This window comes from Cricetulus griseus, chromosome 2 (assembly GCF_003668045.3).
Source record: "Cricetulus griseus strain 17A/GY chromosome 2, alternate assembly CriGri-PICRH-1.0, whole genome shotgun sequence".
NCBI classification, from domain to species: domain Eukaryota; kingdom Metazoa; phylum Chordata; class Mammalia; order Rodentia; family Cricetidae; genus Cricetulus; species Cricetulus griseus.
Genome location: NC_048595.1, coordinates 135,581,321 through 135,598,445, shown reverse-complemented (window position 1 = coordinate 135,598,445; position 17,125 = coordinate 135,581,321). Strand labels below are relative to the sequence as shown.

The window sequence follows — 17,125 nt, the reverse complement described above, 5'->3', positions numbered from 1 at the left end:
ATCAGTATGGGGCCCATGATATCTGAGCTCCGCCCTTGTTCAGGTCAGCTGTTTCTGTGGGTTTCTCCAGCCTGGTCTTGACCCCTTTGCTCATCACTCCTGCCCCTCTGCAACTGGGTTCCAGGAATCCAGCTCAGTGTTTAGATGTGGGTTTCTGCTTCTGCTTCCATCAGCTATATAAGGTAGTCATCAATCTCGTTATAGGAGAAGGGTATTTTAGGTAGTCTCTCACTATTGCTGAGACTGTTAGTTGGGGTCATCCATGTAGATCTCTGGACACTTCCCTAGTGCCAGATTTCAATTTAAACGTATAAGGGCTCCCTTTTCCTGCTCTCCTCTCTTCTTCCCCTGACTCAATCTGCCTGCTCCCTCATGTCCTCATTTGCCCTCCTCTTCTCCCCTTCTCATTCTCCTAACTCCCTCTCCCCTCCCCCCATGCTCACAATTAGCACAGGAGATCAAGTCCCTTTCCCCTTCTCCAGGAGACCACGTGTGTCTCTCTTAGGGACCTCCTTGTTTCCTAGCTTCTCTGGAGGTGTGGATTGTAGGCTTGTAATCTTTGCTCTATGTCTAAAGTGCATATATGAGTTGGTATATACCATGTTTGTCTTTTTGTGGCTGGATTACCTCCCTCAGGATGGTTTCTTCTAATTCCATCCATTTGCCTGTGAATTTCAATATTCCATTTTTTTTCCACTGAGTAGTACTCCATTGTATAAATGTACCACATTTTCTTTATCTGTTATTCAGTTGAGGGGCTTCTAGGTTGCTTCCAGGTTCTGGCCGTTACAAATAATGCTGCTATGAACATAGTTGAACAGATGTCCTTGTTGCATGAATGTGCATCTTTTGGGTATATGCCTAAGAGTGTATTTCTGGGTCTTGTGGTAGACTGATTCCCATTTTCCTGAAGAACCGCCATACTGATTTCCAAATGGCTGTACAAGTTTGCACTCCCACCAACAGTGGAGAACTGTTCCCCTTTCTCAACATCCTCTCTAGCATAAACTGCCATTGGTGTTTTTGATTTTAGCCATCTTAACAGGGGCAAAGTGGTATCTTACAGTTGTTTTGATTTGCATTTCCCTGATGGCTTAGGATGTTGAGCACTTTATTCAGTGTCTTTCAGTCATTTTGGATTCCTGTATTCAAAATTCTCTATTTAGTTCTGTACCCCCCTTCTTAATTGGATCATTTGGTGTTTTTCTAACTACCTTCTTGAGTTCTTTGTATATTTTCGAAATCAACCCTCTGTCAGATGTGGGGTTGGTGAATATCTTTTCCCGTTCAGTTTGCTGCCATTCTGTCTTGTTGATTGTGTCCTTTGCCTTAGAGAAGCTTCTCAGTTTCAGGAGGTCATATTTATTAACTGTTGATCTCAGTGTCTGTGCTAGTGGTGTTATATTCAGTAAGCAGTCTCCTGTACCAATTAATTCAAGGGAACCTTTTTCTTTTTCTTTTAAGAGGTTCAGTGTGGCTGGATTCATGTTGATGTTGTGATCCATTTGGACTTAAGTTTTGCACAATAGATATGGATCTATCTGCAGTCTTCTAATGCCAACATATATTTATGCCAGCACCATTTGTTGAATATGTAGCTCAGAAATTAACTGTAAATTAAACTATGCACTTACTGGATAAACAAGTATAAGTGACTATCATGTGTTGATGGTAGAATAGTTTGCACCTTAGGATAGTGTAATAAGATGTAGCCATGAATGGTGCCTGGAATTTTAATTTCTTCTGCTCAAATTTTAATAAACATAAAACTGCTCTTAAAACTTGGAAGGAGGAGGTAGGTCAAACTGAAGAAGGTAGAGGAGTCTAAATGGGATGGCAATTGTGGCAGTTTGAATAAGAACGGCCCTATAGGCTCATATAATTCATGTTTAGTCACCAGGGAGTGGAACTGTTTGGTAGCATCAGAAGGGAGGAAGTGTGTGTGTCAGTAAGGTGGGATTTGAAATTTCAAAATCTCTGCCAGGCCCAGGCTCTCTATGTCTCTTTTTGTCATTATCTCTGTCTGTCTCTCCCTCCATCTCTCTGCTTATGGATCATGATGTAGAGCTCTCAGAAAAGTCTCTACTAAAATGTCTGCTTGCATGATACCAGGATACTAGCTGTGATCACATTGGACAAACCTCCAAACTATAAGCCAGCCCAGATTTCTTTTATAAGAGTTGCTGTGGTCATGACGTCTCTTAACAGGGATACAACATTGAAATAGAAATATATAAGTGATTTGATGAGGGAAATGGGAAAAACTGAAGCTCCTTAGAGATGGGAAGGAGATAAATAATGAAGTAAGTGGGGAAAGGATAAAAGGGAAGTAGCAGAATACAAGTGATCTGATAGGAGAAATGAGAATGGTGATCCTTAAAGAAGGGGGGAAGATCAATAAAGGAAAAAGAGGCAGACAGGTAAAACAGCAATATAGGTCACTGAAAATTTCACAAGGAATCATACTATTAATTATTTAACAACAAAGGAAAAACTCCAATTAGTATAATTAAAAGTATAAATAAACATGTATAGCTCTAATAAGTTTTTCTCATCTGGGCAGATGGTACTCCAAGAGCCAAAGACCGCCCAACAAACAAGCTAACACCAGACATGAGACACCCACTTTAGAATAGTTCAGTGTTATATAAGAGACTCCCCAAACATGTAGTCTATTATTATCTCATTTGGTTAACCGCTAGAGATGGAAGGTAATTTCCTACTGCTGATGATATGCTGTACTTCAGGAACAGGGCCCAGAGATCCCTAAGCTGTAACTGACCTGAAAGCTCCCTCCCCAGGGATTACTTCTTATTATGCCAGAAGATGCATTGGGAGTTCCAGAGGAACCAGCAATTCTATCTAACTATGACACTTACAGACTTCACAAATGACAAGCCTGACATGATAACTATATGGATGCAGTAGTAGCAAAAATACCTTAGCAGTAACCAACAGCTCTCTAACTGGACATAAGACATTCTCAAGAAAAGGAACAGCATGCATGGTACTGGAAACTTAGTTAACTACTCGGGGTTAATGATGATTATTGGAAGACAATCTTCATATATGAATTTACTAAACCAGAATAATACATGAAAAGAATCTATAAAATATGTTTTTATACCCACAGATAAGTGTAGTCTTCACCCATTATTAAAGAAACCTGCTTTTGTAACAAAGACCATTAGAGAAAACCACAATGAATCAAAATGCAGAGTTGTGGCACCCAGTTCCAATGGATAAATCTACAAAACTTTTCTGAACCTAATAGTCAGGAAACATCACAGAATTGGGGAAAGAATGATTTTTAAGAGCCAGAGAATCAGAGAGTTTTCTGTGAGATTGTGCCCTAGGAATGTCAGAGTCTCATCATATAATCTCACCAAATGACTTGTCCAAATAAGAACTTAATAAGCAGGTCACCAATAAACATGCCTAACCTCAACTCTATACAAATAACCAGAGGGAAATGAGTAAAAGCTGGAAGTGGGAGGCATGGTCCTTTCCAGGGAAGAGCACACCAATTAGATGTCCAGTGCCAAGCAGTTAGCCTTGAAAACATACACACAAGTAATATTACATGGACTCAATGGGTTATATTTAGAACTATGTATGTGTATACAAATTCTCATATGCATTCAACAACAGTTAATGAAAGGAAGAGACCATGAACAAGAAAAAGTGCTGGCAAAAATATATGGGAGGATTTGGAGGGAAAAAAAGGAAAGGCAGAAACATTGTAATTAAAATCTAATCTCAAAAATAAAACAACAACTGATTGTTAGTTAGAAATGGTGGCACATGTCCATATCTCCAGCTCTTAGAAGGCAAGAGGAATATCAGGTCAGGCAATCACTTGATAAACTACTTTACTACATGTTCCTGTTTTGGCTCCATCATACCCAAAACTGGGTGAAAAGAATTTCAAGCATTGGAAAGAGTGAGTGGTACTGCAGAAGAGTCTGTGAGCTGTTCCTACTGCATTGCCTACCCTGCCCTGCACAGATGGTGATTTCTTCAAAAGAAGACACCTGACCATGACATCAGTGTTTATCTGTGGCCAGTGAGAAACAGGAAAGGCTGTAATTGTATTTTTGCGCAACCTTTTTTTTTGTTTTTTTTAAGGAGTAGAGTTTCCATAGTATATATGTATGCATGCATGTATGCATATGTGTATTTGTTTATTTATGTGTATTTGAATGATATTGTACAAGGAAGGGAGAGGAAGGTGACACAAAGGGGAATGGCAGAATAAATACTATCTAATAAGGGAAAAAGCAGTCTTCTAGGGAGATGGAGGGAGACAAATATAAGAGAAAGAAGAAAGTCAATAAAATATAGCAATGGATATGGATGAAAAAGGCTCAGAAATCATATAATTAACTATTAACCAAAAACTCCACAATAAATATAAATATACATATAGATTTTCCTTCTATTGAAGTTTTTTTTTTTTTTTACATTATGTATCCTAACTGCAGTTGCCTCTCCCTCTAATCCTCCCAGTGCCTCCCTCCTCCCTTCCATCCTGATCTACATATATTTGAGGACACTTTTTAACTATCAAGTGACTCTTACATTTTGCAAAGCTAAGGTGAATAAAAAAGTTTAAAAAAATAGGATGAGTGACTGACTGACTGAGTAATAGCAAATCTTCAGTTTCATCTGCCACACAGCGATGGGTAGTGTCAGATACAAATGAGTAGATTTCTGATGACTTCAATTTGGTTATATAAGAAGTAGGTCAATTGCATAATGTTCCTAGATTTCAGCATTTTTTCTATAGTTTTGAGTAAAGGAGAAAACATATAGGGAAACCAAGCACAGCCCAGCACAGCATTTTCTACCAATCAGTCCCTCAGTGTCCTAGTCTACAGTAAGGGGATATGCTGAGGACTCTCTGTTACAGCTGTATATGAAGCCCTCAGCTTGCAAACAACTGTGGACTTTGAAGGTGTAGCCTACAAAGTCACAAAAGAAGTTTTGTTCAATTCAGTTTAATTGGGTATTCAGTTAAGACAATTCAGTTGTCTTAATTGGGTATATGTGCTTTATTACACACTGAAATAAAAAGCAAGGATACAAAGCAAAATGATGTCTTTCCTCATAGGTATGGCACTATAAATATGAAGCTATTTTTATATAAAATTTTGTGGAAAATATTTAGCAAAAATATGGTATTAGTATATAGTTTAACATGGTGGGCAGTTTTACATGTGTCCAGGGATTTAGAAAGTCCCTTCAACATATGCGGTGTGAAGAAAAAGGTTTGTGTATTGGCGGATTTAGAAATGGCTGACAGCAGATATTAAAAGTCCCAGAAAGAGGAGCCAGGGCCCTGAGACTGTGCTGGATGAGATGTTGTGTGGTGGCCTGGTGCTAGCTTCCCATCAGTATTGTCAGCTCAACATATATGGTGAGCAGTTGCATTTTGGGGGCTGAGAAGAGGTAAGTGACAAGCATGATATTTATTTCTTTGGTCAAAATAAGCAAAGTTTATTTTCTGTCAGACAGAGCTATCTTCCTATAACAGGGTTTGAGAAAATAGCATTGCACACAGGAAATAGTGAGGCCTATATAGCCCAAAAGGCTGCAAGGCCAGGAGAGCATGATTCTTAGTGGTGTTGTTTGAAAAGTATGGCAAAATAGCTCCTGTGTTACTAGTGAAACCTAGGCAATACAGTTGATTTGAGACTTGGGAGAGAATGTGAATCCTGGATGTGAATGAACTGGTTTCCACTATCATTAATATTAACTAATTAAAGAAATCAAAGATGTGTTTGGATATTAATATTTGATGCTTAGAAAAATGAATTAGGTTGAGAAATTTGTAAGTTTATAATTTGGAACCAAGATGCCCAGTACTAAGGTCTGAAGTGCTTTGTACATTATCTTGTGAGTTGAAAGAAAAGAGCCCAGGAGAATGAGAACTGGGAGTCACACATGTGAGCAGGACTGAAAATGTAACACTGTACAACTGATTGGAGAATTCACCAAGACATGCTGTGTGGCACATTCCCCATTAGCATTGATTTGGAAAGAAAGTTATGAAGAAGTCATTGTAGAAAGACTGAAATACACCTGAAGGAGTAGTGCAGCACTGAGGGGACTGTGACAGTTTTCAAAGGATAATGTGGACTCAAAGGGTATTTTCACTGATGTTATTTTAGAGTGAGATTCTTGAACAGATCCAAAATTTGATATATATATATATATATATATATATATATATATATATATTCAGAGAAGGAAGAAATAATAAGAAATATGATGTTATTCAAAATTTGGGGGTGTGGCACCTCAGAAGCAGGTTAGGAACAAAGTCAGTGAAAGAATGTTTGCAAATCTTATAACCTTGTTTGGAAAACCTTCAGCCTGAAGGTGATGGGGAGTTATGGGGAACCGTACAGGGGAAATTTTATTTCCATTTTATACTTCTTATTTCTTTGATCTTAGGACTGTATTTATGGAAGAGTAGGAAGATCATAGCTTTGTAGCCACACAGTTGTTTTGAATGCCAACACTAAATTTAGCTTCTTCCTTCCTTCCTTCCTTCCTTCCTTCTCTGAGTTTTTCATATTAAAAATCTGAATAATTGTATCCCTTTAAATGTTCTTATTTTGACTATAGTGATTTACCCAGTGTTCAGAACTGGGCTTCTTGTATCAGATGATTTAGCAAATATTAACTGAATAATCTGGAGCAAGTATGAAAAAATCCACACATTTCAACTATAGCATTAATATAGCAAGGAGAAAAATACAGGGGTATTTGATGACTAAATGATACAACATATTTAAAACTCTCAGAGGGTAAAGAATAGAGGAGAGTAAGAAAAGAGACACCATAGCCATTATAGGTTTAAAGAGAAATCTGGCACTATGAGAAATGTCCAGAGATCTACAAGGATGACTCCAACTAAGAATCTAAGCAATGGTGGAGAGGCTACCTTAAATGCTCTTCTCTGAAATTGATGACCAACTTATATGCAATCCTAGAGCCTTCATCCAGTACCTGATGGAAGCAGAAGCAGACTCTTACAGCTAAACACTGAGCTGAACTCCTGGAACCCAGATGCAGAAAGGGAGGATGATGAGCAAAGGGGTCAAGACCAGGTTGGAGAAACCCACAGAATCAGTTGACCTGAACAAGGGGAGCTCATGGAGCCCAGACTGATAGCTAGGGAACCAGTGTAGGAATGACCCAGACCTCCTGAATGTGGATGTCATTTAGGAGGCTTGGGCAATCTATGGGGTCTCTGGTAGTGGGTCAGTATTTAACCCTAGTGTACAAATGGACTTGGGGAGCCCATTCCTTACAGAGGAATACTCTCTCAGCCTAAGCACAAGGGGAGGGCCTCCTCACTGCTCCAAATGATTGAGTTTGAAGATTCCCCCAAGAAAGGCATCACCCTTCCTGGGGAGCAGAAAGGGAATAGGATAGAGGATTGGGGGGGGGACAGTGAGGGAGGGGAGGGAGAGGGGGGAGGGAGAGGGAACTGGGATTGACATGTAAAATAAGATTGCTTCTAATTTAAATTAAAAAAGGAAAAAAAAAAACCTCTTAGAGAAGTCTCTGCACATGTGAATGAACCATAATTACAGGCTAGACATTGTCTGTATATTCTGAAATCTGGATTGTTTCTCATGTGCATTACTTTCATGTAACTTGCTTCTAAAGTTTCACTTTTAATTTCATTGAAACTCAACTCTCCAAGAAAAATATGGTGTTAATTTAAATATGAAACATGATTTCAATGTCCTCAGACCCCCAACTTTTATTCCTGTTTATGGAGTCTAGTGCTCAGAGTTAAGCCAAGATAATTTTAACAATAGAGCATGTGAAATCAAATCTTTGCTGAAGAATGGAACGTAAGAAATAGGGAAAAATGAAAAATAATCAATTTAGTTTATTGTTTATAAATTTATATAACATTTTACATAAATTTTTACATTTATATAGTATTTTATTTTTTATATTTGAAAAGATTTTAATAAATTAATATTATGATCATTTATATTGGAGGAAATGAACATCAATAATACTCTCTGTTAAGAAATAATTGTGTATATAAAGTAAACTTTATAAATAAAAGAGTTATTTTTGGCTATTGAGATAGTTTGGGGAAGGCACAGAAGCACTGTGATATTTAATAAGTATTTTCTTCAAAGAACAGGTAACATTTGGGTACATTCCTTAAGAGGAGTTGTGGAAGTAGAAATTACATTTTGGAAAGAAATGTGAAGTAAATTTTCCAAAGAAGTTGTGTATGTTGAGAAGAATTAATGTTTGAATTAAGGTAATGAATTCTATTCTGATTTGCAAAGTACTAATGGTTTCATTTTGTCTGAAAATTGACAAAGCTATTAAATGTTCCACAAAAGTTAATGCCTCAAAATTAAAAAGACCTTTAAAGGAAAAATATCTACTAGAGCAACATTTATATAAATATTTCTGGAATTTTCTAGTGCCTGGAAGGAATCAGGGCTTGGACATTACAGCACTGTACAATTGAGACAAGAAAACTTTCAAGAAAAATTTAAAAATGAATTAACTTCAGTGTTTTCATTCATCACCACTGTGAGATATATTCAATTAAGTCGAGAGCATATCTCTTAACTCAACTGCCCTTTATCTCTCATCATATATTTTATCCCATTTACTTCCCTTCATCTTAACTATGGTTAAGGAATTCCAGTTTGTCTATATTCAATCTATCAGATTTCCATTGCTTGTCCATTGCTACTAATTAATCTCAAACTGTGTTTGTAATTTACATAATTTCAGCATTATTTTAATTCGTATGAGGATACTGTTATTATCAATTCTTAGGCTCATTATTACAATTTTCATCATTTGAATAGATTAACCCATCTGTAGGGGCCCAAAAATATCAATTATGATATTTTGGGTGCAAACCTCAGCTCAATGACAGGAGCTTAAAGCTCCCATTGTCTTTTAGATGCTGGCTTATTACTTTAGGCCAAGGTGGAGAATGGCTCATAGTTTGTATAACAATACATCTAGGCCCTGGGTGGGCCCACACCTATTCTGAGAGCTAGTGAAACACTGTGGTGCCAAAAGGCTGGGCCCTTGTGCAATGTCTGGGGGCTTTTATACATGCCTAGGGACTGATGAGAAGCTGGTGAGGATGTGCAATTAATTCTAATCTGTTTCTGGGATTAAAGGAAATATTTGATATCAGTTTTATACATGATAATAGATGTCTTCTGCTATCACCCTCATTGTTGAAAACTATTTAAGAAGCTACTTGAATGAACCTTGGAGTCCAGTATGAACTGAGAGCTCTCCTGAGATGACAAGATATTTCTGTCTTGTCCTTAACGCCACTGGGTAGCTAAGATTTTCCCAATCCTCACTCTCCAACTCAGGGGTGGCCCCTGGGCTGTTTGGTTGGCTCCAATTGAAGCCCCAAAGACATCAGTCTGGAATAGATGGCCTCTGTAGCATGGGGCAGATACAGGCTCGACCCCAGCACCCATTCACAGTAAAATTATTTTACATTACTGAATAATGGTATAATATTAATCAAACTGGACAGTTATGTTACTTGCCTTTAATGCCAGCACTCAGGAGGTAGAGGCAGGTAGAGTTTGAGGCCAGCCTGATCTACAGAATGAGTTCCAAGACAGCCAGGGATATACTGAAAATTCCTGTCTTAAGAAAATATTAATGATGAAATGACTTTAAATGTATTTGTAAATTAATAGTTATAAGATGTTCTTGGGGCTGTTGAGTGCTGGAAGGCCAAGCATGAAGAAGTGAGTTTAATCCTCATCATTCATCTATAAAGCAGAGAAACTCTACTCCCAGTTCTTGAGAGGAGAAGAGAGATGGTTCCTCTATGTTAATGGCAGGCAGCCTTGTGTAATCAGTGAGCCTAGGTCCCAGTGAAAGAACCTGTGTCAAGAAACAACATGGGTGGTTTTGAAGGACCAGAACTTAAAGTTGTCTTCGGTTTCCCACGAACAGACACACATATGTGCATAGTAGCAGCACTGAAATTAGTGAACATACACCCACCCTCCCCATACACACCTTTATGAACAAGTAACCAAACCAAAATTCATATTTAGTCAGAACTTTTTCTTCCAGAAATGCTCACGAACTAAAGAAAAATAGGGTCATTGATTTCAGTTTTTCCTTAGCTCTCAGCCTGATTTGTAGTGTCAACAAAGCAATCTAAACTTCTCTGACCAAAGGGTCTTTTATTTCAATACTTCTGTGTATCTGGTTTAAGAAGAAAAGGGATATATAATCTGGAGATATTTCTTTACTTGTCAGTTTTGTTTTTGTAGCTCTCAGAACGGAGTCTTGAACCTTATGCATGCTTCGCCAGTGAGCTGCGCTGTCCAATTCCTGCTGCTTGAAGTATGTACCATACCTAATCAGGCTCTGCTCTTGGACATCAGAATGAGACTTTATTGACCATTTTCTCTTGATTTAAATTAAGGACTTGTAAAGATGATAATTACAGTTTGTGTGTCTCCTGGTCACAGATATTCTGTGATATATAATTTGATGCTATACTTTCTAATGGGAAAATCAGATAGTGACATTAAAGATGAATAGTTCATTTTCCTCATTTCCATTTCATTTTATGAGCAAAACCATGCAGTTTTAAATTTTTAATTCAAGTAGAAGCAATAAAATTGCAAGCATCTTGTATCATAAATACTACCAACTTTCTACCAAGACATGCCTTTTGGTAAAACTTTGCTCAGCACAATCAAATGGTAGATAGTCCTGGAATTGTGAGGACAGTCACTAAATTTATGGTGCTTGGGTAAGATATAACGACAATGAATTTAAGGGACTCAGGTACTCTTGGCCTTAGAGCCATCTTCCTTGAAAGTCCTGCACAATTTGAGCCGAGGAAGGAAGAAAGGAATGTGAACAAGAGAAGAATGAAGGGGCAGTAATTAGTGTGTGCACCCACGAAGACTGAAGAGCTGGTACAAGCTGTTGGACTGCTTACTACTGTCGGTAATAAGCCTCAGTGGAACTGGAAATTCACTAGCTGCTCCTGAGACCGTATCTGAGACACTGAATACCTTTCAACCATACCAGTCCTCTCTGGCCCTCAGCCCTGGACCTGTGGCATTCTGGACAAGTTCTGTCCTCATTTGTGGCCAAGTTTGAGTCCTGTACAATAAATCATCTTTCTCCCTGTATTAATAAAAGAACCAATCAATAAATGAATAAACAAAAACATTTAGCTTGCAACACTTAGTGGGTATATAATTATACACTAATGTTCCCTCATAAAAAATGTTTATGTTAAAACGAGCAGAAAATTGTAATAAAGAAGAATAATGATCAGGTTGAAGAATTACTAAAAACAACTGGTATAATAACATTTGATTGGATTTCTTTACTGCAAAATGGGAGAATAATCTGCTTCTTTATGTACTTATGTTTGTATATGTATGCATGTGTTAGTCTGAGGTCAATGTCGTGTCATTTCTATTACGAATACAGAAAACAAGGAAGGGTTTCTATACAACAGTGAGGGTTTTGAACAGAGTTTTATCCAAATTATAGTTTCTGATATTGAAATGGAGCAAAGTTAACAATCTTATAGGCAGGCAAGTACCATCCAGTCTGTGATGAGTCTGGGACATTGAATAGTCCTATGCAATAACAAGATTCAGATGAAACGGTGGCTGACATCTCTGAAAGCATGAACGGCCATACTATGCAGTTGGCTCCGACACCGTGGGGTATATATGTGCTTTTAACATAGACTTAGGATAGTAATGCTGTTGCAAACTCTAAATGGAGTTATTTGAATTCATCCTCTGTGAAGGTGGTGAGGCAAGAATGTTACAGAATAACTGGTTATTAGGTTAAATCCCCTGCACTGTAGTGGCTGGCTAATAGAGGAAATTCCCAGTACAGCAGTGTAAAAGCAAATGCCATTGGGTATCTCAACACAAACAGTAAGGCAGTCCTCATGGACAAACCTCCTTGTGTAGTTTGCTGTGTGATGAATTTCATACAACAGGTACACATGCATGGATTGTTGTATATGTGAAGTTATCTTTCTCATACTTTAAACACATGGCAGGCAAAGAAATTTGATGTTTAGTGCAGCATGGTTCAGTGCACTGGGGCAGAAGCATGTCATAACTTAGGTGTTATGAGGGAACACGACAAATCTCATTCTGTTCATAGTTTTTATTTCATAGGAAAGAATGGCACAACATACATCCGGATCTACTTAAAACCTTGGATTTCAAAGAAAGCTTTGAAGATGCTGCAGGCTCATTTCAAACCCTTCATTCCACATTCTAAAGGCAACTAAATAACACATTAAAATCATTATAAATTGTTTAAAATATTACCTAGATAGGAGATGTAGTCTCTACTCAGTTATCTATGAAATTTATACATTAATAATAAAGTTTATAGAGCATTTTATTAAACACATTAAAACTTGCATTGGCAAAATGCATTAAATGTGTTTATAAATCAGATAAAATCTAGGCCCTCAATACAGCTATATGATAAACACACTATTAATAGGAAATGGACCAGAGTAGCTGCATAAATTAATCATAGATAGCTTACTGCAGGAATGGAGCTTTGCATCTAGACTTGAACAATTTGTCTACAATTTGCTCTGGATAGATTGCTAGTGTAAACAATGATGACATGGATCTCAAGATCCCAGCACTGACCTGCAGTTTCAATTATTTTTCCTTTTCTATGTAACAAATTATTCCTTTCTAAAACTGTTGGATCTTGTGTTTCTCAAGAAAATGTTTTCTTTTCACTTGCATTTTAAAAGACACATCTGGTAATGAAATTTTATAAACTTCCTTGTTATGATTCAAACAGGAATTCTCTAAATAGATTGCTCATATAAATTTGTGTGATACAGGTTCACAAGGCCCTCACCCTTTCCCCAGCTGAATTCTCTTTAGAAAACACAGTTCTGAGGTTCTAGACCAGTGCAAGCAAATGACCAGAGCATTTGCTGGCTTGGTTATTTGAATGAGAGTGGCCCCATAGGCTCATGTATTTGCATGCCTATTCCCCAGTAGAACTGCTTGGAATGATTAGGAGGTGTAGCCTTGTTGGAGGAGGTGTGTCACTGGGAGTGAGCTTTGAGGTCTTAAAATCTCACAGAAGACCCAGTCTCCTCTCTCTGTCTCTGTCTCTGTGTCTCTGTCTCTGTCTCTCTCTCTCTCTCTCTCTCTCTCTCTCTCTCTCTGTGTGTGTGTGTGTGTGTGCTGTAGATCAGGATGTAAATCTCTCAGCTACTTCTACAGCTCTATGACTTGTGTCTCATGCTCCTTGTGGTAATGATAGTGAACTAGCTCTCTCAAAGCTTAGGCAAGTCCCCAGTTAAATTTTATCTTTTATAAGAGTTGTCTTGGTCATGATGTCTCCTCACAGCAATGGAACAGTAACTGAAGCAATTAGACACATTTTAAAAAGTATCATCAGCCTTGATTTTAGTTGTCCTTTTTCTGTTACTATCCTCTACATAGTCTGACCAACCATCTAGCTTGTATTTAGTAAGAGACACAAAATACATTAATGGATTTTAGTATCTTTTAGATATAAGGTCTCTCTCTCTCTCTCTCTCTCTCTCTCTCTCTCTCTCTCTCTGCTCCCTTTCCATGTCTTTTTCCCTCTCTCCCCCTCCCTCCCTTCCACTATCTCTGTCTTCTTTTTTCTTCCTCTCCATTGGTAACTGTGATACACAAGCAGATTCAGAACTCTTTGTCTGCTGAATAAACACCTGAAAACACTTACACATGCTTACTCACATCCATGTACATTCCATTCTAACAAGGTTTCTTTACTGTTTATTAGGGGAACGATACAGCGATATGACTTTATTACTATAGATAGCAGTAAAGAAATTAATAAAGGTGAAAAACTCTGGTATTATGGAAGGTTAATCTGCAAGATGCTTGCATTACTGACCTGGACCCTAGGATTGAGAATGAACTACTTATCAAAGGAAATATATGCAGTATCAAAGAAAAACATTTTAAGATGGAATTTGACAAAGTTTGTATTAGACACTGTGAAGAATTTGCTCATAGATCTTAATTATTAACATCATTTCAATTGTCCCTTTAGGTTATTGACCACAGCCATGGCAGTATTTAAAAAAAAATCAGTTAGAACTCTGTATCTGCAAGTCCTGAGAACACTGCCATGGAGGCAGAGCTGGGATTTAGTTCCGAATCTGTGCTACAGATATTGCTCTTCACATTAACTTATGGCATCTAGATGATAGCAGCATCCTTTCTCTAGACTTGAAACACCCCCTGTATCCCAAGCAGCTCAGGTGCTGCTCAGTGGCAGAAGGACAGATTGAGAAGAACTGGTGCTCTTTGGATTTATAGTCCTAAAGGCAAGTTACTGTCATTTTAATGAACTGAAATGATACTGAAAGTGTTTCAATGTCCTTGATGAAATGAAGGGAATTCATCTGGTATTTTTATACAGGTTTTCTGTTTGCCAAAGAAAGACTATTGATCTGGTCATTAATAAGAACTGGACCAAAATAAAAACCATAGGAAACCCAGGATCCTCCATTACAGAAGTGGGATTTATGAAAACTGTAATAGCACATCACTTAGGGCCACTGTAGCAAAACATGCCACAGCTCACCCACAAGGTGACCATGGACTCATAAACAAGTCAGACTGAGCCTATTGCAGTATTGATGGTAGGTCCAAAACTGTCTGACTAACTATCATGAACATGTGCAGACAAGATTGCTATGCTCCATAGGGTGAAAATGTGTAGTGGTGTGTTCTGGGACATTACTATAGTGACCTGTAAATGACAAGTTGAACAACCATATGTACACACAAAGCCTGACAAGGTAGTATGTTTGCTCCACCTACCCATAATCCCAGGGTCAGGATGATTAAGTGTGAAGTGAAGGTGTAGAGCAAGGTACATAGGGTGGCAAATGGAGGAGATTTTAATAATGCCAAAAAATGCATACCGCCGCTGCCGATTGACGTGGAACTAGGTGAGTGAGTTCCTGCCCGCTCCAGACCCCAGGCCAGAACACCCCGACCACCCCCATCCCCCCACCCCCGCCTGTGCCTGCCAGCTTGGCCCAGACACGCACAGGTAGGGAGGAGCTCCCTGCGCCCCAAATCTGCTAGCACCACACTCTTCCATTCCGCCCAACGACCGAGGAACTAGGAACTAGTGAGGAGACTACCAGGTGCATCGAGATCATCTAGAGTTGTGGACATTGAATTCCTAGCCCCCACACACCACTGGGCCAGAAGAGGAGATAGAGAGAACCCACCTGCACCCACTAAAAGAAGATATGGGGAGAAGACAGAATAAGATTTCACTCAACAACAGAAAGACCAATATGACACCACCAGAATCTAGGGACTCCACTCCAGCAAGATCTGAAAAGCCCAACACAGAGCATGAAGATGAGGTGGACCTCAAAAATTATCTCAGCAAGTTGATAGAGACCTTTAAAGAGGAAACAAGAAAATCCCTTAAAGAAATAGAAGAGAAAGCAAACAAAAAATTAAATGAATTGGAGGAAAAGACAAACCAAAAAATTCAAGAAATAAATCTCTTAAAGAATCTAAAGAAAGCCAAGAAAAAACATCCAAGCAAGTGAAGGGGGCTCTTGAAATAGTTCAAAGCATGATAGCTGAAATACACACAATAAAGAAAACACAGAATGAGACCATGTTGGAAATGGAAAGATAGGATAAACCATCAGGAACTAAAGATGTAAGTATATCCAACAGGATTCAAGAGATGGAAGAGAGAATCTCAGCTACTGAAGACTCGCTAGAGGATATACATTCATCAACCAAAGAGAACCTCAAGTCCAACAAAACCCTAACACAAAATATCCAGGAAATATGGGACACCGTAAAAAGGCCAAACCTAAGAATAATAGGTGTAGAAGAAGGTGAAGAAACACTGCTCAAAGGTACAGAAAACATATTCAACAAAATCATAGAAGAAAACTTCCCCAACCTACAGAAGGATATGCCTATGAAAGTACAAGAAGCTTACAGGACACCAAACAGACTGGACCACAAAAAGAAGTCGCCCGACACATAATAATCAAAACACCAAATCTACAGAGTAAAGAGAAAATATTAAGAGCAGCAAAGGAAAAAGGCCAAGTAACATATAAAGGCAAACCAATCAGAATCACACCCGACTTCTCAATGGAAACTCTGAAAGCCAGAAGGTCTTGGATAGATACCCTACAAGCACTAAGGGAGCATGGATGTCAACCCAGACTACTGTACCCAGCAAAACTTTCAATCACTATAGATGGAGAAAACAAGATATTCCACGACAAAAACAGACTTAAACAATAAATATCAACAAATCCAGCACTACTGAAGGCTCTGGAAGGAAAATTCCAACACAACGAACATAGCTACACTCACAAAAACACTGGCAGTAGTTAATCTAATTTCACCAAACACAAAAAGAAACAGGAGGGAAAAATCCATACGCAATGATACCACCAACAATAAATCGAAAACAAAGAAGAACCAATGAACAATGGACATTAATATCCCTAAATGTCAATGGTCTTAACTTACCCATAAAAAGATATAGGCTAACAGAATGGATACGAACACAAAATCCATCCTTCTGCTGTTTACAAGAAGCACACCTCAACTTCGAAGACAGGCGATACCTCAGAGTAAAAGGATGGGAAAAAATTTTCCAATCAAATGGGCTCAAGAAACAAGCTGGGTTAGCAATCCTAATATCTAACAAATTAGACTTTAAACTGAAAGCAATCAAAAGAGATAAAGAAGGGCATTTCATACTCATCACAGGAAAAGTCCATCAAGATGAAGTCTCAATCCTGAACATCTATGCCCCTAATACGAAAGCACCCACTTTTGTAAAAGAAACATTACTAAAGCTCAAACCACACATAAAACCACACACACTTATAGTAGGAGACTTCAACACCCCCATTACACCACTAAACAGGACCACCAGACAGAAACTTAACAAAGAAACAAAGGATCTGAAAGAAGTTATGACACAACTGGGTTTAACAGATATCCATAGAACATTCCATCCAAACACAAAAGATTATACCTTCTTC

General features: G+C 38.2%; 1 long non-coding RNA gene across 1 annotated transcript; it reads left to right on the top strand.

The window, feature by feature from the left end:
- Positions 1–8,177: 8,177 nt before the first annotated feature.
- On the top strand, positions 8,178–10,915 carry LOC118238227. The gene is made up of 2 exons (XR_004767994.1): positions 8,178–8,302; positions 10,323–10,915. It is a non-coding gene; the product is annotated as an uncharacterized LOC118238227 (long non-coding RNA).
- The last annotated feature ends 6,210 nt before the right edge of the window (positions 10,916–17,125 follow it).